The sequence below is a fragment of the Protopterus annectens genome, chromosome 3.part1, assembly GCF_019279795.1.
Source record: "Protopterus annectens isolate FY-2018-M chromosome 3.part1, PAN1.0, whole genome shotgun sequence".
NCBI lineage: Eukaryota > Metazoa > Chordata > Ceratodontiformes > Protopteridae > Protopterus > Protopterus annectens.
In genome coordinates this window covers 1,915,005,578-1,915,032,689 of record NC_056732.1, presented here as the reverse complement: position 1 = coordinate 1,915,032,689, position 27,112 = coordinate 1,915,005,578, and positions in this window count along the sequence as shown.

The window sequence follows — 27,112 nt, the reverse complement described above, 5'->3', positions numbered from 1 at the left end:
AAAAGAGTTAAATCAACAAAAATGTAGTTTATATAAGCAGGTATCAATACCAAGCAATGCTTTGCTAGCATCTTACAAGGTGGCACATACAATCGCAAAATGTAAGAAGCCTCATACCATCGCAGAAGCACTCATTCTACCAGCTGCTGTAGATATTGTGGACATTATGATTGGTGAGTCTGCTGGGAAGCTGCTTTCAAAAGTGCCTTTGTCTAATAACACCATCAGTCACAGAATACAGCACATAGCAAAGGACCTCAATGATCAAGTAATTAAAAAAATAAAAGGGAAGGAATTTGGGATGCAGCTGGATAAGGCCACAGATAATAATAGTGACACTCACTTGATCTTCTATGTATGATTTATAGATGGTGATAACATTGTGGAAGACCTTGTCTTTTGTAAAAGTATCACTGCTGGTGCTCAGGCTCAAGACTTGTTCGAGATCCTTGATACTTTTATATCCAAAAATAATTTGGAGTGGACTAAGTGCGTTGGTGTCTGTACTGATGGTGCTCGTTCTATGTCCGGCTGTTATGAAGGATTGCAGGCACTTATTTGAAGCAAAGCCCGTGATGCACTTTGGACCCTTTGCGTTATTCACTCAGAAGCACTTGCATCAAAATATCTGAGTCCTACATTGAACCAGGTCTTAGAATATTTAGTGAATGTAGTAAACTTTATAAAAGCTTAGCAGTTGAAGGCAAGGTTTTTCAAAAAACTATGTGAGGATATGGGATCTAAGCACACATCTTTGTTGTACTACAGCACTTTGCGATGTCTCTCTCGTGGTAACATTTTATCTCTTATGTTTGAACTGCGACAAGAAATTTATATTTTTCTTAAAGAGGAAAACCACAAGTAAACCAAAAATTTTGGGAATGAAGATTTTTTGGTAAAACTAGCATACTTAAGTAATATTTTTAAAAAGATGAATGCTCTGAATGTCTCCCTGCAGGGAAGCAACATGCACCTTTTAAAGTCAATTGAGAAAATTTCAGCTTTTATAAAAAAAACTAAAACTATGGAAAAGAAAAATGAAGACGGAAGCAAAGAATGTTTCCCCTTGTTGCAACAGTTTTTGACCTCTAATGGACTTGATTTTTCTTGAGGTATGAAATCCATTTTTGAAGAACACTTATCACAGCTTATCACCTGGTTTGAGAAATATTTTCAAAATGATAATATCGATAAATTTGCATGGATTCAAGGTCCATTTAATGTCAGTGCTCCATCTGAATTTATTACTGCAGAAGAAGAAATCTTATTGAGTTGTCTTATGACAATACATTGAAAACAAAATTTACCAGCATGGAATTTACTGAATTTTCAATATCTGTAAAAGATGAATATCCCCTTCTGAGTGGTAATGCTCAAAGAATTTTAATTCCATTTGCAACTTCTAATTTGTGCAAAGCTGAGTTTTTGGCAGTCGCTGTGATAAAAACTAAGTATCGAGCGAAAATCAATGTGGGGAAGGAAATGAGGGTGGATGTGTAATGTTTGATTCCAAGATTTGAGAAAATGTGCAGTGATCAACAGGCTCATCCATCCCACTAATTATTTGTTCAATTACATTTTTTGTGATCTTAAATCCCTGTGTTATTAATTTGTTCAATTATAATTACATTTTTTGTGATCTTAAATACGTGTGTTATTTATTTTTACCTGACTAACCCTTTTAATTAAAAAAAATTAAGTATTTTGCACTGTATACATATTAGAATTTTATGGGGGGGGGGGCGCCTTGGGAAAGCCTGGATTCTGCAAGGGAGCTGAGAATCAAAAATGTTTGGGAACCGATGGTGTAGGGTGCATCTTATACATTTTTACGTACTCTTTTATCCATGAATATGGAATACTATCTGTTGCTTTTTTGTAGTCAGTCCATGCCATACTTAGATTCTTCCCCGTTTTACAGTTCTCCATTATGACTTTATTTAACAACAAATGATTCTTTGTTCCATATGACTTTCTTTAGTGCCATTTTTTTTCTATTGCCATAATTGAGTTTTCTTTGAAATGACTATAAACTCTGTCAGCATCAATGCTAGTGTATAGTTTATATGTCATCAGAAGGAAAGTTATTGGTCTATAACTTTTAGGTTCACTCTTAAGTGGGAGCATTGTTTTTCCTGTTGTTAGCCAGGTTGGTGCCTGTTCGGGTACACAGATATATAGTTCTTACTCATGTCTAAATCTTCGTGCAAATATGTTAACACTTTTAAGCAGAAGTTAGGTACTGCATCTGGGCCTGGGCTTTTCCAATTATAGTCTTTTCTTAACTTTGTTTCAATCTCTCTGGCTGTTACTTCACCCCATTTCATATCCTCTACCATTAAACTTCTTATTCTTTCTTTAATTCTTCTATCCATTTAGCATCTTTGTTATGTTCCACAGGATATTCACAGATACTTTTCCAAAATGTATCCATTTCTTATTTCTTTGGCGATCTTTCAATTCCTTTACCTTGTTTCCCAGTTCTCTATAAACTTTTTTTGGGTCATCAATAAATTGCTTATTTTGTACTTTTTCTTTATATTTATCTGCATATCTTCTAAGTTTTTCCACCTGTACTGAGATTTTTAGTTTTTTATTTGCAATAGTGTGTGATAGATCCTAATCTGTTCTAATACTGCACATCTATCATTCTAAGTATGTTTGTTGATCTGTTCCCTCTTCTATACTTTTCTAACAGTGACACTTCTTGTCTTAACTGCTTTATAGTTTTCCATATTCAATACTTCCATGATGGCATTTGATTTCTCCCCTTCCTTTCCCTCACTACCCTGTGTTCTTTTAGTAGAATTTTATCAATTATTAATTTAGCTGCACAGTAATATATTCTGTTACTTGTGTTATATCACATAGATCTCTATGGACATTGCCAATTACTGTTTTCATTTGTTTTATACTGACTTTTTGGGTTTTACTGACCTTCTGCAGTCTATTTCTTTCATTAATCTTAATATGTCTATCTATCTCTATTAAATAAAGCAACTCTTCTCTTAGCTTGTTTTCTTCTAAACTGAGGGCACATTTTTTTGTTTTCCATTTCCTGCAGGCATTCTCTGTCATATGGAAACTCACTGGCCTAGCACTCCTCAACACTGATTGTGTCAGTTTCCACAGTTGCCTGTTCCTTCCCTTGCTGTCCAGTTTCAAGTGAATGTTTATATTGGTTTCCTGTAGAAGGCTCCAAAATATCTTCGTATGGCACCTGACAAATTGCTTCCTGTTCCACTGGTTTCCCCTTAATTTGGAGGTCCATTGCTCTATCTTGTTGTGGTGCTTTCTGAATTAGATTTTCTACACTGAATCCTTTACTTTGGAAGTACTCTATAACCTCAGTTTCTATTTTTTTAAATTTTCCATTACTAATCTCCTTTTGTACTTTTCCACTTTGTCTTTTTATTTTTGTATTGTAAAGTTCTCCGTGTCCACATTCCTTTGCCTGTATTTCTCTATATCTTTGGTGCTGCTCTTTTTGTATTGATTAGTTTTGCTTTCTCCTTTGCATGGATATTGCAACATATCAAATCTCTTTTTTTTTCCCATGTCCATATTTTTTTTTATACTTTTCAAAAATATCTAGCTTTTGTTGTTTATATTTTTGTGCTTTCTCAGATGCTTCTTTTTCCAAAGTTTCTTGATCTATATACTGTTTTTCACAATTCTGTTGTGTTAATGATCACAGTTTTTTATTTGAAGCTTCTGACAGTTTTTCTTGTGGAAGTATTTTTTGTTCCTCTAATTTCTTTCTTAATCTTTTTGAATATCTTGTGTCTGGAAATTCCGGGCTGTTTGCATAACAGTCATAATACATAATTTCTTTCTTATTCTCAATAGTCTACTCTTTCATCTTTATGGCTCTTCTTTGGCCTCTCAGTTTGTGTGATTTTGATGGACTGCTACTTCCTTCTACAATGGGGGAGGGGCATCCTCCCCCTGGACATGACCTGACCCCATTGTAGGAATGTTTCTGTAAATTGAGGATTCTGCACTGTCATTTGTTCCTGTCCTGGCACCAGTGCGCCTACCAGGATTGGGCACTTTTTTTGGTTGTTGTGCACCCAGCTACAATTTGTAATTTTTGACCTACTTCTGTCCATGACATTTGCTATGCAAATAAATTCTATATATCAGTGTCGTCTTGATGAGATTTTGTAAAAAAAAAAAAAAAACAAGATCCACCTCATGAAGGCACTCACCAAGACATGAGGATGAATTCAATTTCAGCAATACTACTCTCCTTTGCTTGTTGACTTATCATCTCTCCATTCAGACCCTCACCTATGTAATGTTTTTCATGGATCTGTTGTATTAATGAAGACAAATTTTTACTTGAAGATCTTGGCAGTTTTTCTTGTGCAAGTATTTTTCTTTCCTCTAATATCTCTCTCTTAATCTTTCTGAATATCTTCTATCTGGAAATTCTGGGCAGCATAACAGTAACAAATCAGAATTTCTTCCTTATCCTCAATAGTCCACTCTGTTATTTTCACGGATCTTTTGTGACATGTCAGTTTTTGTGCTTTTTGTGGACTACTACTTCCTTGTATAATGGGGGTGGGTCATCCTCACCCTGAGCCTGACCTAACCACGTTGTTGTAATGCTTCTTTGTCCCAAGGATTCTACACTGTCATTTATTCCAGTTCTGGCAGCAGTGTGTATACCAGGATTGGAGACTTTTTTATCCTGGGACCTGTGCACCCAGCTCTCTTCTTATTTTTAACCTACTTCTTTCAATTATATGTAAAATATAGTCTATATATCATAGGTTCATAGGTAGGTACTAGTCTATTGGCCTGGGGCCTATATAAGGCTAGCCAAGAAGGTTCACTGGCTTTTGCCACCAAGAAAATTATTTTCCTGTGCCCCTGTACTATCAGTGTCATCTTGCTGAGATTTTGTGAGAGTAGGGTGCACCACAAGAACTTACTCAACAAAACTCAATGATGAATTTAGCTTCAGCAATACTACTCTCCTTTTGTTGCTGATTTCATCTCTCCAATCAGACCCTGACAGCACATCCAATGTGTAGTTAGATGTTTGCAATTATCCTATTTGGAGTCATAATCTCTGATATCTTACTGACAGACTATTTGCAATTATATTATTTATTATGTTAACATTATTCTGTATTTTTTTATAAAGGAACTTCTCATCAAGTCATCATGAAAACAAGCAAACCTTTCTAAACAGCTTCGCAATTTTAATTCATTAATTTAATTTGGTTAATTAATATTAAACTTTGCTGTAATTAACATTCTAGTTAATAAAATAATTAGACCTGGCTGCTTAGTGCAGAAGATTAAGACTACAAACTATTAATGAGCTTCAGCTTGTAGTCCTGGGTTTAACTCACACAGCCTCCATTTATCTGCCATGTGACTTTGAAGAAATCATTTAACCAGATAGTCTGTGCTCCTGGGTTTACCCCTAAAAAGAGGATTTTACCTGTGGATTTACCCAGATAACAAATGAAAACAATTTTCAAATGGTAAAGGCACAGTTGCAAAGTTTTACATGTCTTTTTAAAGTAAACAATAGAGTTTTGAAGAAGCTTTTTGTAATATGTGATGAAATTACTTTAATTCAATAAAATGTTTACAAGTTCAGAAATCTACATTTTGAAAGTCCAGTGTTCATGTTGTTGCCTCTCACCCTCATCTCACATTTGCATTTCTCACTTCCCTTCTGCCATTCACGTAGATCACCAACATCCTTTATTATGTTATCCTTCCCTCTACCCTATATTTGTGTTATTGCTGCAGTTTGCCTTTCAGCACTATAGAGATTTTTTCCTTACTTAATTCAAAAGGTCACCCTTGCATTCCATTTTTTCCCAAGACACCACCCCAACCAGCAATAGTTTTAATATAGGAGACACAGGCCGTTTCCACACATACACACTCTTACACAATAACAAACACACACACACACACACACACACACACACACATATATATATATATATATATTCCTTCCAAATGATAAAATGGACCATAAAAGAGGGCATTTCATTCTTTTAACACAAATAGGAATAGGGGTATTAAAAAGAATTAACAACTTAGATAAAATAAAATTGTACCCAAATAAAGCCTGTAAAAAGATTAATGTTACTAAAATAAGGTGTAAGCACAACACAAAGAACATCTGTTGCCAATCTGCTTTAATCTCCTGTTTACATCTCCAACAAATTTGTTTCTTTTTAAACATGAATTCAATTTTATGAGGTGTGAAGAAAGATCTATTAAAGAATTTCCAAATTAAAAACAGTTTCCATCTAACAGAGGAAGTCGACTGTTTGGAAGATAATAATAATGACTTTTTATCCTCTTCATCTGGAGGTCTGCTATTAATGTGAGTAAAATAGTTCCAATAACTGTCATTTCAACTTTTTGTTTCTTTTCTCACCACTATATATAATTTGGATAAGAGACCTACTCCCAGTGTGTTTTTTTTTTTGTATTAATAGCATTAAAAATTCAATTAATTGTAGGATAAGATCTCTTACCTTTGGTTGCATTAACTTAATTTTACCTTCTACATATTGTCTGCAAGATTGTACATCCAACCACATATCTTTACTTAAATCATATTTACTTGTGATATAATCAACAGAATGCAGTTTTTCATTATTCATTAACTGAACCCAGTATATCAGATTTTTTTTCTTTAAATACAATCATTGTGTCTAACTTTGAAGTGAAAATATTATTATAGGGAAATGAACAAATATCCATGCCTTATATGTTGTATTTCTATAAATTAAGTTTCTAAAGGTATTTAATATAGTAGCAATAAAATAAAAGTCAGTTGTCTGGTGAATCCTTTCAGAAAAATAATCTTTTAGCAACCAATTTAAAGTATTGTGTAGTATAAGATTATGATTGGAGTTTATGTTATGTTATGATATGTTTACATTTTATGACAAGGCATCCCAGAAATTCTTTCCACCTGGCTGTGTAAATATTATTTATCCAAATAAATTTTGGGTTTAGAATTGATGATAAAGAATATAATTTAGATTTAGTAGTCCAATCCCTCCTACTGTCCAGTCTCTTACATGATGATTTAAGACAATTCTTGGTTTGTTGGCGAACCAAATACATTTTTAAATGAATGTATTAAGTTTTAATACATGTTTTAGATGGAGATAAAGATAATGTTTGAATAACATATAAGATTTTTGGCAAAATAATCATTTTGATTATAGATAGTCTCTCTTCCATTGTGAATACTTTTTCCCCATTTTTACTAGATTCTTTATACTGATTATGCTGTTAGTATAATTGTAATTTATTATATTATCAATTATAATTTATTATATTATTAACATTATTTTTTATAATGGGTCTATATTAAATCATCAAACACTTAAAAAAGTGAATGATGATTTATTGAACCCATGTAAATAAAAGCTTACAATGTCGAATGCTCAGAACAGTGATTTTTTTTCCAAGGGAAAAAAAAATTGCTGATCCCAAACAAAAAAAAAACAAAAACAAAAAAAAAAAAAAAACAAATACTTAAAACATAAAATAGGAAGCTTCGCACCCCACCCCCCGATGTAGGTGGCTGTGCCCCCCACACTCCCCTACTTAAATATACCAACTCCGAGATCCTACTACAGTGATGAAAACAGCAAAGTAATGGATGCGGCCAAGCAATTTCTTTCCCAGGAAAGAATTTGCTTATATGCTGCTTCATTATTTTGCATTTTCGTCCTTTCAAGTTCGACCAAGACGCATTTGACAGAATGCATCTTCAGTCATCTAATAGGAACCCATTATAATTACCCCTAAATAGTTCATTTTCTCTCTTTGACAATCTAGTTAGTAAATCTATCATGTATCCTATCAATATTGGCATTTATGGGTGGTATTTTTGTTTTGTTACCATTAAAAGAGAGACTACATTGTTTGGACCTCATCAATTGCCTTAAAACAGCAGAAAGGGAACTATCACTGTCACTCAGTGTTAGAAGAATGTCATCAGTAAATAATTGGATTTTAGAAATCAAATTTGCATTTATGTTAATGCCTTTTATGTCTAAATTTGACCTAATAAAATTAGCAAAAGTTTCCAAAATTAAAGCAAAAACAGGAGTGAAAGAGGACATCCTTGTTTAGTTCCCTTCAAAATTTGTATTGAATCAAAAGTAAAAGTATATATTTTAATGTATGCAAAGCAATTTTCATAAAAAGGATTTATAAGATGTGTAAAATTACTTGAAAAATTACATTGCTCTAACACGAACAAAAGATTTTTATTTATTTTTTTTTGTTTATTATTTGTTTACTGGGAAAGTCTGACTAAGTTCAGCAGAGCTTATTTTCAGCAGAGGCCCAAGGAGAAATGCTCCAGATGCATGCCTTTAGAATGTGGGAGGAAACTGGAGTACCTGGCAGAAACCCACGTGAACACAGGGAGAACATGCAAACTCCACACAGAAGGCATCCCATCTGAGAATTGAACCAGAGAACCTCTTGCTGTGAGGTGACAATGTTAACCACTGCACCACTGCGCCACCCTTATATTGGAAAAGATATTTCCAATTCACAGAGTTAAAAGCATTATTAATGTCTAGACTCATTAATATTAGATTTTTTTTGTTTTGCTTACATAGTCAACTACTGTGATTATTCTTCTGATATTGTCATAAGTATTTCTATTTAGAATAAAACCAGTTTGATCCTCGTTAATCGTGGAAGGTAGAATTTATTTAACTTATTAGCATGAATTGCCATGAATGATTTATAATCTATATTTAAAAGCAAAATTGGTCTGTACAAAGAGCATTCGGTTGGATCTTTGTTAGTTTTTAAAATTGGGGAAATAAGAGTATATTTCCAGAAGGGAGGAACTTTTAAGTCTTTAACTATAGATGAAACTTTGTGTAATATGTTTAATGCTTCTTTAGTTAGCAACTTGTAGAGTTCTGGTATAAGTCCATCATTACCTGGTGCCTTGTTAGGTTTAATTTGAATTTCAGACATTGAGACAGGTTTATCAATTAATTTCATTCAGTCATCAGATTATTTTTTATTTCTTTTTTATAAACGTTTTGATTATCCCTTCTGAGTTTGTTATTACATTGTATTGATTGATTTTATTAGAATGGTTTCTAAATTTTTTTTAAAAATACCTTCTATTTCCATCACTTTTCCTTTTCTCTTATCTGAATAAATCTCCTTTATATGGTTAGACTTACTAAGTAGTTTTGTTATGTTAGCTAATTTATGCATATATTTTGGGTTAATAGAGTAATTAATTATCTTAAACCTTTCTAGATTAATCCTAGTTTTATGAGTTAGAATTTCCAAATACTTATGTTGATTATTAATCTCGTCTATGATATTGTTACCTGTTTGAGTTTCCAATTTTAATTTGTCAAGTTGTTCTTGTATCTCATACAGTTCTTTGTCCCATTGTTTTTTCTTTATTGATAGCCAATTGACGACTCTACCAAAAATATATGTTTTTAATGAATTCCATGGATAGATTTCTGAAACATCTCCTGCACTGTTAATTTCTATAAAATAAATAATTTGTTGAATAAAAAGTCCTTAAAATCCTTTAAGCACATTATATGTGCTGGTATACTGCTGATCTTAATGTTATTGTTAGATTTTTAAAACAGCACACAAGTGATTGCATTGTGTTCTGAAAGTGGGCAAAATACCACTTTAACTTTGTCTAGTTTATCTATCAACTCATTGGAGACATGCACTTTATTAATTCCAGGTTGTGTTGTATATTTATGTGAGTAATGAGTAAAGAAAAGTGATTCTGGCTCTAAGAAGTCATTTATGTCCCTAAGGTGAAATAGTTCAGTGACCTTTAACAGTACCTTCGCAATGCCTTTATTTTCTGTTTACTTGTTGTATTAGTATCCTTTGGTAACACTATACGATTAAAGTCTACTGCTAGTATAATGCTGCCTTTTGAAAGTTGAATTACTTGGTCTAGAAGTTGCTCAATAGGTTTAATTCCTATTCCAGGAATGCAGTATAAATTAATAAGGGTTAATATGCTCTTATTATGTTCTAGGTTAACAGAACAAAGCATACCATTATCATCTGTATATGTGTCAATGAGTATAGGCATAGGCAATTTTTTTCCACAATATAGCAACTCCTCTTTTTTCTGATTATATTGTGATCTAGATAATATAGAGTAATACTTAATATTAAGTCTGTCTTTATCATTTGTCAATAGGCTTGTTTCTTGTAAAAAATTAACTTAAAAGTTAAATAACTTCAAATATTTGTTTAGACTACCCCTCTTGCAACCATTATTCCATCCATTAACATTTATGGAAATACAATTAATAAATGTAATTTGTTATACAGGTCAACAGTATAGATATAACTCTCTTTAAATTAGCTATATGGACCCAGTATAATATCTCTGCTTATTAATAGTCATAATGGCATTAATACTTAAAAGTTTAATTTGATACAGAATAATTGTTATTGTAGACACCCACAAAAACAAACAAAAAACCTTTTAAGCACTTACTTTTAAAATCCTTCAAATCCCTCATGAAGTCCAACACTCCCTGCTTGAATAGTCTAATCATCCAAGCAAACCCACCCATCTACTATTCTAAAAATCCCAAACCCCTCTGCTTCAATTAAACAAAATTGTCATTAACAACAAAGTGAACACAAATCTGTATCCTTTAAAATCAGTATATATATGTAAAAAATAAGTATAAATGCCCCAGAGTTGTTGTTTAACTTACATTATCTCAAGAGATAAATAACATTTCGTATTATTGTTCGATAACTATATACAATCTTGAATCTTATCTACTGTCATCTTGAAAAGGTGCTGTACTGCAGTTAAAGATGCCTATTATGTGCCTCACAGAAAGATCAATTTCCTTCCCGAATCAACTATTTTCATTCTGTGAAAATGTAATAATAAATAAATAGATGTCATGAAATATTTAAACAATAATGTATTGCTATTTGTGCTTAGCAGTTTACTGTAATAAGCTAACACATCTTATATCAGTTTACCTTTGAAATGTTTAAAATCAAACTACCAAATGGCCCTTTCTGTGAACCGGAATGATGAAAATCGTCACTACGATCTGCACCGAAGTTCGAAAATCAGCAAATCAAAAACCAGATTCGCTGATTTTCAAACTTCAGTTCGAAAGACATAGCATAATGCAGGGGGGCAAGCCTCCTGCACCCCTCATGTGGGGGGGCTGCACCCCTACTTTATTATTCTAACTCTGAGGTCGCACTACAGTGAGGAAAGGGTTCACTTCCTGATCCCCACTATAGTGCACCCCACACCAAAAATGCAGAATCTGCAATGAGCGAATGTTACTGTGCATTCGCTCTTTGTACATTCAATATATTTTGTTTTCAGCCTTCTGAGAACTTGAAAAAGTCCTTTTGGACTTTTGTATTTCGCACATGTGCATTACGCACATGTAAAGGTAAACCCTTATATCATCCCTATTAAACGTAAGGTTTGTTTCTTTCTTTGTTTTGTATATGATAACGTCTAGTGCACTTATGACACTAACATCAAGCTTCTAATAAAAAGGTTGCCAATATCATATATATGTTCTTTTTACTATTAATATAATGCTTCTATAAAACAACTTAATATGTATATTCAAATATAGTCTTCAAGAAATGTACTCGAGAATATATCACAGTACGTGCAGCATTATTTTATTTTCCTTATTAAATGATAAACAGCAACACTTCTGACCAATCTTAATGTAAATATAACATTCATCAAATCTTTGATTTACATGTGTTGCATAGCTTTCTTATCGGTTGCCTTATGTAACAAACTATACTGCTTTATATGACAGAAATATGTCCATATGCTTATTTTTCATTCAAAAAAGATATGAAAACTAATCTAGAAAGAGAAAAATAAACTTTTAGTAACCTACTATAGCATAGTGAATTATATTATTAAGCTACGATGTCTTAACATTACACTATAACTTAGATTTTAATTTAAGTTAGCCAGAATATAGAGTTTAAGTGTCTTATTGTATTCCCTATTCACAATCTTATGGTTTCGTTGACTTTGTTAGACTGAGAACATACTGACATTTGAGCTAATGCATTATTCATAGGTTCCACTTATTATTTAAATGAACTTTCTAAAGCTGTCCACCATTCAAAATCATGAGCTATGAACAGTCATGATTCTCTGCATGGGTGGGAAACTTCACAAAGCTTGAGCTGTTTACCAGAGAAAGCTTCAAGTGTTTAAGTAAGATGAGAAAGCTCAAGCACTAGAGGGAGAAAAAACACAAACTTTACTTCTACTTTTTACGAATACATCTTGTAACCAGGAACCAAATGTACTGCTGAACGCCAATAACTAGTCCACAGAAATACAATAAATGTTTATTTAATCCACATAGATAAGCGCTTTCGTCACACAGACTTCAACAGATCTACAAAATTAATTTAAAATCCTTACTTTTTATAGGAAATCCTTTAGACATGTGACAACACATCTAATGAATATTCATTAGATCAATCCAAATACCTTATATATGTTTAAAATTCATAAAAATTGTATGACCTTATCGTAGCATTAACGGAAAAGGTTTCCGTTTTACAAGATTCTGTGTTACAACTGCAAAAACGGAACTGTGAGAGTGAAAACGGAGCTTCTGGGGCTCAGGGGAAGCAAAACGGAACAGCACTTCCGGTTTTACGTATTGGAGCAACAACGGCAGTTGAAACACGCGTTCCTGATGGTTTACAACAACGTGGAGGGTCAGGAGCGTTATTTAGAACTGATTTAAGTTCTAATAAGGACAACAATGGTATCCAGTCGGAAAACGGACATAATACCATGGGGATGAACACTAAAACGAATTATGGAAGTATAGATATATCTGGGGACAGACTAAGAGAATGGTCTAGCCGTGCACATTCCTTTTTTGGCAGTAATGCTCCAGCAAAAGAAAAAAACAGTATGGACTCTAGGTTAGTAGTACTTGAAAGTAAAATGAACAAAATAAGAGCATTACAGTGTGATAACTCGTATTTGAATGAATGTATACAATGCAAAAGGGTCCCTAAGGGGCTAAGAATGTTTAAATTCCCAAATGGGCTGAAAAAAACAGACCCTGAATGTAAAGATTTATTATTAATGTTTGACCGGCATGGATTTGAATTAATGGAGTTTATAATCAATATAAATAATAAAAGATTGATGCATTATTAAGTGAAGTGGATGTATTAAATAACAGTATTATGGATGATGCTGTTTTCAACCAGTATGCATATAGATATAATATAATTTTTGACAAAGTGGAAAGTGAATTAAATAATAATATTATTAGAAAAAAGAAGAAGCTTTTACGTGATGAATTTGAGTATAAAAATGATAAAGCATATGTCTTTCCTAAGGCCTATTATGGAACTGAGGGAAATGGGAATCTAAGCCCCATACAGGAAGATAGTAATTTTAGTAATAGGGGAAATAATTATGATTCTGAATTTCCACAATTAAGGAGATCAGAAAGATTAATGAATAGGAATGGAAATCGACAAGAAAATGTTTTTTTAGGTCCAAGAGGGGATGGGGCAGTAAGGCCCAAATATCCAAACACATCCTACCGGAGAAAAAACAGTTACCATTAACTATAGGGAACAATGATGGTGTTAAGTTGCATGGAGAAATAAAGAATGGGAATTTGGATGATATAAAGACGTCAGATGATATAGTTTTTGTGTATAAAAGTTTTAAAATATTTAATTATGCAGCATTTCCCATTAATAAGAATTTGTTTCACCTTTTAATGAAAGGACTCAAATTCGTACCATCTAGAAGAGTGGATATTAGCAGGATTTTAACAGATTTTAGATTATTTAACAGGAAATTAAATTTTAAATGTATATTTAAGGATAACCAGAAAGAGTTTGAAAATTCTAACTCTATTATTTATAAAAAAAGTTGTTGGAACCCCCCCCCCCTTCTACCCTTAATACATACGTTTGAGAAAGTCACTGAACAGGAGATTTTTAAAAAACTACATGATTATCCTTATAGAAAGCATAATTTAACTAAAGATGAAAATGAATTATTACAAGAACTTAGGAATAATGAGGAAGTGAGATTTATGAGACCGGACAAAGGTGGAGGCATGGCTATTATTAATAAAGTGGATTATAATAATAAAATTACTGGTATACTCAAGGATTCAGACAAGTATGAAACAATTTCTAAAAATGAGATAAACATCAGTTATAGTAAGATTAAATATTTTTTAGAAGATGCCTTGTTACAAGGTGTTATAAATGAGGAATTGTATAATTTTTTGAATGTCGAGTATCCTACAATACCAGTATGTTTTGGGATACCTAAAACTCATAAAAATATAAGGGACCCACCTTATAGGTTAATTATATCCGGTAGGAATAGTATAACAAATTCATTGGGGATTTTTATTGACCGTATAGTAAAGAATTCAATAGCTCCTATAGACTATATTTTAAAGGATTCATGGGACTTTTTAAGACAATTTAATAATGATTTTTTTGATAAAGATTGTTATTTTTCTACTGTAGATGTTAATGATTTATTTACTTCTATACCTCATGAAATAGGTTTGCAGTTTTTCAGTGATGTTTTAATCAGACGGAGTAATCTAGGGGGCAAAATGTTAAATTTTATTAATGATTTGATGGAAATTATTTTAAAAAATAATTTTTTTACATTCGAAGGTGAATATTATAAGCAGATACAAGGGGTGGCGATGGGTAACAGCTGCGCCCCTATTTTTGCAAATTTAATGCTGCATGAATGGGAAAAGCAATATATTTTCACATCCCCATTTAATGGTGAATGGGTCAAATATTTCAGGTTTTTAGATGATTTATTTATTTTATGGAAAGATGAATATTCTTTTGACGCATTTTTAATTTATATTAATAATATATGCTCTTATTTCAAATTTACAGGGAATGGTAATCAAGATGGTATAAACTATCTAGATGTGAATATAGCAAAGGATTATGTTAATAATAATTTTTTCTCTAGTATTTTTAGAAAATCTACCTTTTCCAATGATTACTTGGAATATTCTAGCAACCATCCCCCACATGTAAAAAGAAATATTGTCAAGGGTCAGATGGTGAGGGTGGTTAGAATGTGTTCAAGGATCGATTTAGTGGAAAGAGAAATTAATAAGGTAACTAATATGTTTGTGGAAAGGGGGTACCCTTTAGTGTTTGTAAATAACATCAGGGATGAAGTTTTGGCCTTATGGAATGTCAAATATATGGCATTATTAGGTGTTGGGATTGAGGAAGACAATATGAGACCTAAGGAAATTCAAGATTTTTCCCAATCTATGTTCATAACTTATGGGGAAACGGCTAAAGAAGTTAAGAAGATTATATCAAAAAATTGGTCCATGCTTAAATGTAATCAAGATATTTATAAATATATAGGTTCTGAACCCATGTTTACTTATAAAGTAGACAAAAATTTAAAATTCATGTTAGATAATAAGACAACACATTTGGGTGGCACTAGGTTTGGGACGTATAAATGTGGATGCTGTGAACAATGCTCATATATTAATGAAAAGGCACAGTTTTCACTAGCACCTTACGACATACCCATCAAATTAATGTATGGTTCCTGTACTTCTAAGGGATTAGTATATTTGGCTACGTGCAAGGGCTGTACTTGTTTTTACATAGGAAAAACAGAGAGAAAATTAAATCGTAGAATCTATGAACATTGCTATTGTATTTCAAAAAAGGATGAAAAAAATGCTCTTAGTAAACATATTATAACTAACCCCACACATAGTTTTATTTTCGGGATCCTAGAGATAGTTAAGATGGATCCAAGAGGGGGAGATTGGAAAAATAAATTACTTCAAGCAGAATCTAAATGGCAATTTAAACTGAATGCAACATTTTTTCCAGGTTTGAATGAGGCTATTAGTATCAAACCTGAACTCAAGTATAGAGCCAATATGCTTTGAATTTATATTTTTATACATTTTTTTCACATTTTCAATGTATATATTAACATTAAGGAACATGGAATTTTGTTTTATTTGAAAATGTATAATACAAAATTGTTTTTTATGAATTTTAAACATATATAAGGTATTTGGATTGATCTAATGAATATTCATTAGATGTGTTGTCACATGTCTAAAGGATTTCCTATAAAAACTAAGGATTTTAAATTAATTTTGTAGATCTGTTGAAGTCTGTGTGACGAAAGCGCTTATCTATGTGGATTAAATAAACATTTATTGTATTTCTGTGGACTAGTTATTGGCGTTCAGCAGTACATTTGGTTCCTGGTTCTTTAACTGCTGGTTGGCTTTTTTTCGTGTTTGACATCTTGTAACCAGGCAAAATGTTTCTCTAATTTTCTGACAACATTTCTTCACATTATCAAGACTAAGGAACACATATAACAAATCTATAAAGAAAGATTATTTTAAATCTATTCCAAGCATCACAGCCCCTTCATTTGCAAACTATAATACAAAATATATCCACAGAGAATGGAATTATCCCCTCCCCCAAAACAAACAGATAGCAATTCATCTGCACAACAGCTGCACATTATCAAAGTCCACGTACTACTAAGGTAAACAACTTTCAGGTTATACTATTAGTAATACTATTAATACTAGTAGTTAATGCTATTAGCAATGGTAAAACAACTCCTCAAATGTCACACTGAATTATAGTCAGGCAGGGCCACATCTACATTCATAAAATATGTTTATTCATTTATCCCCCTTTAAGGCATTTTTTCACTGTTAATGCTTTTAAAACATGAAATGCCACTTGACGCACAAGCCCCTTTTAATTAAATAATTTCCCATTTATGGGAATAAGACAACTTAGAAAATTACATATGCAAACTAATGTAATCAAACTCAGTGCAACTACAACTGACACACAGACACAAAACATGCATTAGCTTAATGGTAACCAACTGTGAATGCAACAGCACTGTGTAAATTTTGGTATAGTGGCTATATGTTTCTTTTAAATAAGGATTGAGACTAAAAAAGACCTAATAATATTTTGCTATAACATATCAAGAAAGTATTGGTTGTTTATAAAATAGACAAGTATAACAAAAAGGTTAGTTTACCTTGTAATAGCAGACTTCTTGTTGATTTTCTAACTTCTGTTTATGTTACATATGAGTGTGACATATTTTCCAGTATTGTTTAAAAAATTACAAAGATAAAGAATAGACATTCATATAAGGAGAAAAGCAATCTTTAGCACTTTGTTATTGTCTTTATATATAAATTAAGGAACCAGTAATTTGTCTCTTAATTTCTTCTTTTCATTTACCTTCCATCCATGTTTTTCTCTGCTTGTCTCTTCGAGGATATGATGGACCAATACATATTTTCTGTTTTTTCTAATATTTTATTAGTTTTTTAGATATGGCAATGCTTCTCCAGTTTGATCCTCAGCTGGGGTGCCTTTTGTGTGGACTCTGCATGTCCTCCCTGTGGTCGTGTGGGTTTCCTCCGGGTGCTCCAGTTTCCTCACACATCCCAAAGACATGTTGTAGGTGGATTGGACACTCTAAATTGGCCCTAGGCATGAGTGCATGCATGTGTATCCCTTCTGTGGAAGGTTGAGTGCTGGGCTGGCAACTCAACACCATAAAACTTCTCTGTCAATCATGAGCGAACAGGTGATCTGCTGTGGCAACCCTTAACCAGGAAAAGCCAAAAGAAGAAGAAGAAGAAGAAAAAGAAGAAGAAGATATGACAATGTAGTGCCCAGATCTTTGAAGTTTGGTTTTGTCTGAAAGGAAAATCTTTCATCTGGCATGAAACAGCAGATGTACTTTTATTTATCTTTTCTTGAGGGCAAATTCTTAAATCCATTTTGTGATCACATGAACAGACCATTATAATCAGTGATCAGATCAGAATACATTCTGTAGAACTTATAATTACTTTTTAAGAACTGAACTGCTTGACTTAACTGCACTCCTCTACTTGCTGCATGTTGAAAAAATAAAGTTGTATTTTAAAAGGAATCCATGGCCTTATGTTGGTTCTTCCTCAACTGGAAGTTTTGAAGTTCTTAAGTGTCTGCACTATTCTTCCCATGTTAAGTTTTTATGTATTAAATTATAATAAATTCTGTAGTATGTCATTAAGAGAGTTGTTATCTTATTTTGTTTTGTAATGCAGATGGACAATCACATGGTGTTGTTTTGGGAATGTTAGGTGTTAACTGATATTGGAATGCAAATTGCTCAGACTTCTTGAACTCCAGTTCCTTAATGTTAAATCATAAGTGAAAGTAGGTTATTTTTGCTTGCAAAAAGGTTTCTGTTTTTCTTTCTTTCCATGTCTCTGCCTTTCTATATTTACTCAGTTAAATATTCATAATAGATGATGCACTGAACTAAGGCCTGGATCTGTTACCCATGACAACTGACAATACTATAAAGCATACAGTTATAACACAGTCAAGGGTAAAGTGTTCTGGCCATATTCTCATAATGCTTTCTTCAGCTGCCATTCAACAGTTTTGAAATATATTACCTTATGTGAAACTTTAGTCATCAAACAACTGTTTTATTCTGTCATTTTGTTTTTAGTTGTTGAATATATTTACTGTAGCATAGCTATAACATTACTTGCATGCCAGCATTATGCATGTATGGTAATACTTCTTCACTTGTTAATGGATTGCTTACACTGAAGTATTGCACTCCTGAGAGTGTCATCCTTGAGATGAGAATGTTAAACTGAGGTCTCATCTGCCTGAGTTGGTGGTAGCTCAGGTAGATGTGAAAGATTCTATGTCATCTATTGTAAAGAGTAGGAATCCTTTATTTATACACAAAAGGAGCTCTTATTTGCAACATATTTACATATCTACAAATATTTACAAATGTGCAAATAATAGATATACACATCTATTTACACATATTCAGAATTTCCCTTACAATCATACTGAACTTTCACCCTTATTAGACCTGCACTTCTTTTTCTAAAAAACACCATCTGATTTTACTTAATATTGTTGCTAACACCCATTTACCATTAAACATAATTTCACTTATTCTTTTATTCCATATAACCCATATAATATAAAATAACTTTGTATTGATTCTTTTAACGTATTCTTAACTTTTAATCTTATATTATCCCTATTTAATCATATCCATGTTTACTGTATCCACTTATTTTATATCTTCAAAAAATCTTCTTTACATTTTCCTCAGGATTTTTTTTTTGTCTTTTACATTTTAAAAACACATGTTCTGTAGTTTCTTCTTCTTGACGATGTAAATATATTCTATCACTTTTCTTTTTATATGGCATATTTCCTTCTACTGGAAATGTACCTATTACTAGTCTGGACAAAACATCTTGACATTTTACTTTATGTTTAAACCATTTGCTTCTTATTTTTATGGCTTTTAATTTTTCATCTTTTATAGTTTCTCATGATTTTACATAGTAATGATTTATAATTACATTTGTATACCATACTTTTCTATCTTTATCTATACATACATTTTTATTTTCCACAAAAATATTTTATCTTCGTAACATTTTATTTCTTCATTTATACACTCGTTTTCTCCTATATTCTTTTTTACCATACCCCTAAATTTATCATACTTATATTTATACAGTTTTACTACTAATCTCATTTTTTATTTATTCACTTTAACACTTTGTACAAATTTAATAAAGAAGCACATACCACTGAGTTAATTAACCCTAACCCTCCTCCCTCTTTATTTACATACAAAACTCCTCTTTTTTACTGGGATTAATCTAGAGACCCATATAAATTACAAAAATATTTTTCAAATACTGTTGGCAACATATGTACTTGACAAGTATGTTATTTTCCCATCAGTACTGAATTTACCAAATAAGCCTTTTTTTCATACTGATAATTTATATGTTCTCCAGAAGAGATGAGTTTGCTTTATTTCTTCTATTGCTTTTTCCCATTGAATTCTACTTACATCTTTATTCTCAAATTTTATATCTAACCCAAAAATGTCAGACATTGTAAAATATATTACCTCCTATCTTTACTACACTACCTAAAGTTTTACTTTTCTCTTTATTTAAAGCCATCACTATCACCTCTAGACATTCATTTGTGCAAATTATTACTTCTTTTATCGAAATTTTGTTTTGTTTTTTTTTTTTTTGCAATTATTATAACATCATTAACAGAACTGAAATCCGTAACCCTTCAGGTGTTATATACCCTGCTTCCTTTATTTTGTAATTTATTTCAAATACTATCACATTTGTAACTAATGCAAAGAGTATACAATGCATTGGACATCTGTGTCTTACACCACTCTTCATATGTACCTCTTGGCTTAACCAGCCATTTACAAGTATTCTTACTTTATTATTACTGCATTCTGACATATATAATTTCCTAACTTTCTTACTTTTATTATATATTTTCATAATTGTCCATAAGACTACATGTCCAATTGTATCACTGACAACCCACTCCCATACTGATTACATCAGTCTCTTACATCATTTAACTTAATCCCAGGCATATTGACTCCACCCTCTCACTTCTCAGAAGATTGGTTAACTGCCCTTCCACCTGATCCCTCTTAGTTTTCAGCCCTTTATCTAGCTAGGCATAGAACAATTTCACTCTCTTTTGCACTAACTTTACCATCTAGAACTTGAAGTGAAGAAGAATCTGAACAAAAGAACCCTGACATCAACACCTGGAACATGGAGAGAGAGAAAGAATCTGAACAGAAGAGCCCTCAGTAACTCTTAGACTCAGGAAGAAGCTTGACACTGAAGAACCCACACTGGAGTACCATAAAACCATGCTGGGACAAAGAGCATTCCATTCCAAGAGGCTAAGCTCTCTCAACTCAGTACTGGCGTAACCAGCCAGGAGGAGAAGGAAACCATGCTCACTACAATTCCAGTCTCACATAGACCTACCACGACAGCAAACCAAACACATAAACACACAAAAACATACTCGGAGGGTCTAAATAAAAATCTGCCTAAGCAGCAGGGACCTCCAAAGCAGACACCCAAGCAACCGCTACCCCAAAACAAAACACGTGCAACACATAGCTCACAAAGCCAGTGTGCCAAACAGTCACAGCCCTTAATGCTAAACAACACACCTGATACACTTGTAATAGGTGACTATCGTCAGGCACACTGACGTCCCGCTCACCAGGCTGAACAAGGAGAAGGTCACGGTGAGCTGCCTGTCAGGCGCTAGGATCCACCATATAACACAAGCACTCAGGTCACTCCAAGGCAAGTACAAATATGACTCAGTCATTGCCCATGCTGGTGTGAATGACCTGAGACGTACCTCCCTGGACTACATGAAAAGAGACATAGAGGAGCTCTCTAAGCATGTAGCCCAGGCCGGTATGACCCTGACCTTGAGTAGCATCTTACCCTCACCAAGAATGATGCCACAATATGAAGACAAGATGATCAAGTTCAACAATTGGCTTAAGTATTGGTGTCATTCAAAAGGGATCCAATGCCTGTCAGCCTGGGATGACATGCTCGAAAAGCCACAATGCTTCGCTAGGGATGGCTTGCACCTGTCACTCCTGGGCTTTTGGATATTGGCAAAGGCTCCTGCTACCCCCATAGTGACTTTTTTAGGCAAGGCTCAAAAGACAAACCCACCTCCATAGGTATGACAAGGGATAAGAAACTAAGAGTAATGCTACTCAACGCCAAAAGTCTAAACCTCAAGATGCATGCACTCGAAACTCTCCTTAGCATGGAGAACATCAATATCTGTGCAGTAACAGAAACCTGGTTCAAGGCACCCGAGAGCACCCCCGCACTACCAGGTTATACCTCATACCATGCTTTTCGGCCCCAAAACTTGGACCAAACCACAAAAGGAGGGGGAGTATCAATATTCGTCAAAGATACCCACACCTCCAGGTTGGTGGCACAGCACAAAGCATCAGAGACTATCCATGTGCAACTAACAGTGGGTAAAACTGCCTTCCAGTTTATAGCCTGCTACAGCCCACCCTCCCAAACCCAGGAACCCCACTTGGCCTTCCTGAGAATACTGGAAAATATGAAGGTCTCTCCAAATACCATTATATTGGGTGACTTCAACTACCCAAACATAGACTGGGAGCATTACTCTAGCTCCAACAACCTAGCCCAAAGGTTCCTAGAATTTATAAACTCAAATGCTATGGAACAACTTGTCACCACTCCCACAGGAGGGGAAAACATACTGGACCTGATCATCACCAACATGAGGACACTATGCTCCAGACCAGAAGTGTATCCCTCACTGGTAAGATCAGACCATAAACTAATCTCACTGGATATTCACATCCCGACCCCACCCCCTGCCCAGAAAACCACAGTGAAAAACTTCTGTAAAGCAAATTTCATACTCCTCAAAACTGAGGTGGAATCCTTCAATGCCCCCGGGCCTGTGGAAAATATGGCCCAGACAGCAGAATCCTTTATAAATGCATTCTATGAACACCTTCAGGAATGCATGGATCATGCAATCCCAAATAAAACCAAGACCCAATCGTCCAAAGGCAGACGTCCTGTCTGGTGGACCCCAGCCATAAACAAACTAAACAACAGAAGGAGGAAGCTACTACATGATAGAGCAAAATCCCAAAAAGGGAAGGCATCTCTGATCAGTATTAACAGAAAACTACGGGCACTCATAAAATCGTCTAAGGCCAGCTTCGAGAGAAAAATTGCACAGGACACTAGGGATAATCACAAGGCTTTCTTTAGTTATGTTAGGAACCTGGGTGGGAATTCCCAGATATGCTCAGAATTAGTCCAAAATGACAAAAAATACACCGATCCCACAGACATTGCCAACATCCTAGCTGACAGGTTCAGTACAAACTTCTCCCCCCCTCCCCACCAAAAGGGCAAATATCTATCCCAACAGAGTGCTGCCCCCCTGACATCTCAGATGCTCAGGTAAGAGCCGACCTCTCCAAAGCAAAAAACACAGCATCAATGGGACCAGACGGTGTCCTGGGCTGCATCCTAAATGAACTCCAAGAAGAGCTAAACCCAAACATAAAACTACTGTTCAGTCTCAGCCTTACTACAGGATATGTACCCAAAGAGTGGCGTACAGCAACAGTGGTCCCTCTCCACAAAGGTGGTGCCTCAATGGATCCTGGAAACTATCGCCCCATACGCCTGACTAGCTTGGCCTGCAAAGCTATGGAAAGGATCATCATGGACCTCATAAATAAAGATATTGGGGACCTACAGACACTGGATTCTATCCAGTTTGGCTTTGTTAAGGGCAGATCCTGCCTCTTAAACCTGGTCGATTTCTTTGAAACAGTCACCAAGGCCATTGGCGAGGGGAAGGTGGTCCACACAGCCTACCTGGACCTCGCAAAAGCCTTCGATACAATACCCCACTTGGGCATTATAGATAAGCTCACCAGCTTAAATATAAACCCCTATGTCACTAGATGGGTTGCAAACTGGCTCAAGGACAGAACCCACAAGGTTAGAATTGCTGGAGCCATGTCAGACTCCAAACCAGTTACAAGTGGTGTCCCACAAGGCTCAGTCCTGGGACCTCTCTTGTTTGGTATATATTTCTCGGCGGTACAGGCCAACATAGAAGGACTGTGACTGACCAAGTTCGCAGATGACTGCAAACTGGGTGCCATAATCGACTCTCCAGCCGACACAAGCATCCTCCAAAAAGGCCTCATAAAAACAGACAACTGGTGCCAGAGCCATGGCCTCAAGCTAAATGCCAAAAAGTGTATAGTCATCCCCTTTGGCAAAAACAAAGTGTCCACAAATTACCACATAGGTGGTAATCCATTAAGTACAGATGAAGTCATTAGGGACCTGGGGACCCAAGTTGATAGCAATCTCTCATTTAACAACCACGTGGCCAAAGTGGTTAGAAAAACATTTTATATAGCCCACCTAATCATGAAGGGATTCACATCTAGATCAGGGGAGGTCATCGTGCCTCTTTACTCATCCCTCATCAGGCCTATAATTGAGTACAATGCCCCTTTTGGGATGTACCTTACCAGACATCTGCAGCAACTGGAAAGACCCCAAAAGTACCTCACCAAGAGGATCAAAGGGCTCAAACAGATGCCATATGCTGCCCGGTTAAAGAAACTCCAGCTCTACTCAGTGGCATACCGCCTGCTCAGAGGCGATCTGTGCCTGGCGTATAAAGCCATGTCCAGCCCGGAATTAATGGACATGCTGCACCTCAGAAAATCCAAATCCAATCGAGCTACACCCTCGAGAGACTTGAACTTCAGCACTGAAATAAATAGGACATGCTGGAGGAACAGATTCATAACCCAGAGGCTCCCTTCACTCTGGAATAAAGTCCCAGTCCAGGTTAGATAGAGTCCCACATTGACTCTCTTCAAGATGAATCTTGATGAGTGGATGGGAGATCGTAGGTTTACCCCGGCTTTCACTTCTGTGTCACTGTTAGACAGAGGCACAGTATACTAACCTCGAAAAAGGGCATAGCATATCTCTCACTGCAGCTACCCCATAGCAACCAGGTATAGATACTGCAACAACAGGGCCTGCATTTAACAAAATTTCTATAATTTGCAGTACAATGAAAATTATTGTTCCAGGGAACCACTGCACACTACTATATTCTTTACACCATAGGCATATTTTGTCTAAGCTGAAAGAATATCTGAGATTCTTATGGTTATTAAAAGTTTTTGTACACTCTACAGTTCACCACTTGTTGGATTTTTATTCTACTGACACAGAAACCTACACACAAGGTTCTGAGGTCCTTTTCCTCCTACTTGTCCACACCCATAACATGTATAAAAATGAGGACTGCGACTTGTTTTCCACTGCATGCTATTTCTCTGGATGCATCCACTGTTCAAGAAATGGGAATCACCTAGCGTAACTTTAAGTGACTACCTCCCTGCATATAAAAAGGTATGTTTTCATCAAGAGGAAGAAGAATGGAGACAGGTCGTGTTAGTCATTTAAATGAGCCTCTTATAAGTAGGCACTGTTAACTTTTTTTTTTTTGTTATACAACAGAATATTACCCTTTCATATTATGTCAGGAGATAATGAGCCAGGTAAAAGTAGGCAGAGCCTCTCATATTACATGTGATAGACTGGAAAATGTTCTGTAATAAAGCTTTCAGATTTGGCTCCAAGGAATATAAGCCCCACTGATGCAGACACAGACTTTCATGTTGCATGTGGCACAAAACAGACTAATAAAGTCTTCAATGATCAAAGTGTAATGCACTCTATTAGATGGACCCGATGAAGCTCAGGGGAAAGTGCCTTCTTAATTATAGTTCTATAGTTTTAGCATATAGTGTATTGTCATGTCTGCTTTATTAGAAGTTAAAAATAAAATAAAAATAAAAATACAACCTTTTAACTAAGAATAAGGTTCCACAGGTTGCTGAGCTGGTAAACCCTCACAAGTCTTTCAGAAATAGTCAAATAAGGGACTAACCTCTAAGCTTTGGGATTGGCTCCTTGTTTTTCTATTTCCCAGATTTTCCTCAAATCAACTTCCATGGACCCTCCAACTATTGTCTGTAACTGCCTTTAAATAACTGACCTTTTCAATGTAATGTATTAGAACAACATTTGTACATCTATCTGCTTAACTGAATAAACTACTGAAACTTCAACAAGGTGTCTTTATTCCTCCCAAAGGGAGGGTATCAGTATACAGTGAGGAAATGGGATACTTCCTTGTTCCTCACTGAAGCGAGACCTCCCTCCACAGTCTCAACAAGTTGCTTATGAAAAGGTCGAGTGCATCTTGCAACTCAACTAACCTCTGTCATCCACTTTTGGTTCAATTTCCTGCCCCATGGAAATCGTGATTTCGCACAACGGACATTTGACTTCCTGCAGTTTGGGTAAGACATAGTAAACCTGATTTTACCACCCTAGCAGTTATGTCATCACATTCCAGGTGACAGTTTCATTATCAGCTCATTGGTTACATACATACATACATACAAATATTTCAAGCACAGGCATTAATGCCCTTTGAGCTTGCCAATATACCAGAACACTTGTTCCCATAATAAGTGTCCAGGCTGTTCTTAAAAATATCTAAACTAGTACTTGCATTAATGTAATTTCATAGTCTCTTCCATGCATCAGCTACTCTGCCATAGAACCAGTTAGTACATGTCTCATTCCTATATAATCTTCTACGTATGTTGTCTGATGATTCTCTAGTACTTTTTGATAACCCCAAACATTCCCAGAGGTAGTTGTCTCAAAATGACCCCTATACCTGAATAAGATCTCCTCTTAGATATCTGTAAGAGACACTGTATAGGTTCAGATATTTTAGTCTTTCATAATAACCTACATTTTTACATTCATGGATGCCCTTGGTAAATTTCCACTCTGCTCTCTCTCCAGTTTACTCATGCTTGTTTTCTTATAGGGTTTCCATATTGTTATTCCATACTCAAGTTTGTGTCTAATGTAACTAACAAACAATGGCTTCATTATTTTTGATTTCCTAGACTTTATAAATCATTTTATACACCCTATAGTTCTATAACTATCATTAACCAATTGGTTGATATGATTAGAAAAACTCACAGCTGAATCTACCTATATACCCAGGTCCTTAAATGAGTCTACAATTTCAATCACTGTGTGCTGTATTAAATATTCACCTTTCAGTTTATGTGTCCCAAATCTCACACGCTTAGTTTTTTATGTATTTATCAGCATGTTAATCTTCTGTGTCCAAATGGTCAATTTAGTCAAGTTATTTTGCAGACATGCCTTATCTGTAACACATGTAATCAGTTTACCCAATTTCAGGTCATCTGCATATACACTGTAGAATACTTCAGATGAAAAATTTGAGTCTGAAAAATACAATCTAAACAAGTAAGGTCCTAGGACATAGCCCTGTGTTATACCCTGACTGTAACTAAGGATTTCACCTGTCCAGTTGCTGTATGATACTTGCCATGTCCTATTTGTAAGCCATGCAGCTATCCATCTTATCAAGAGTAGATGAACACCTAGTTGTGCTAATTTAT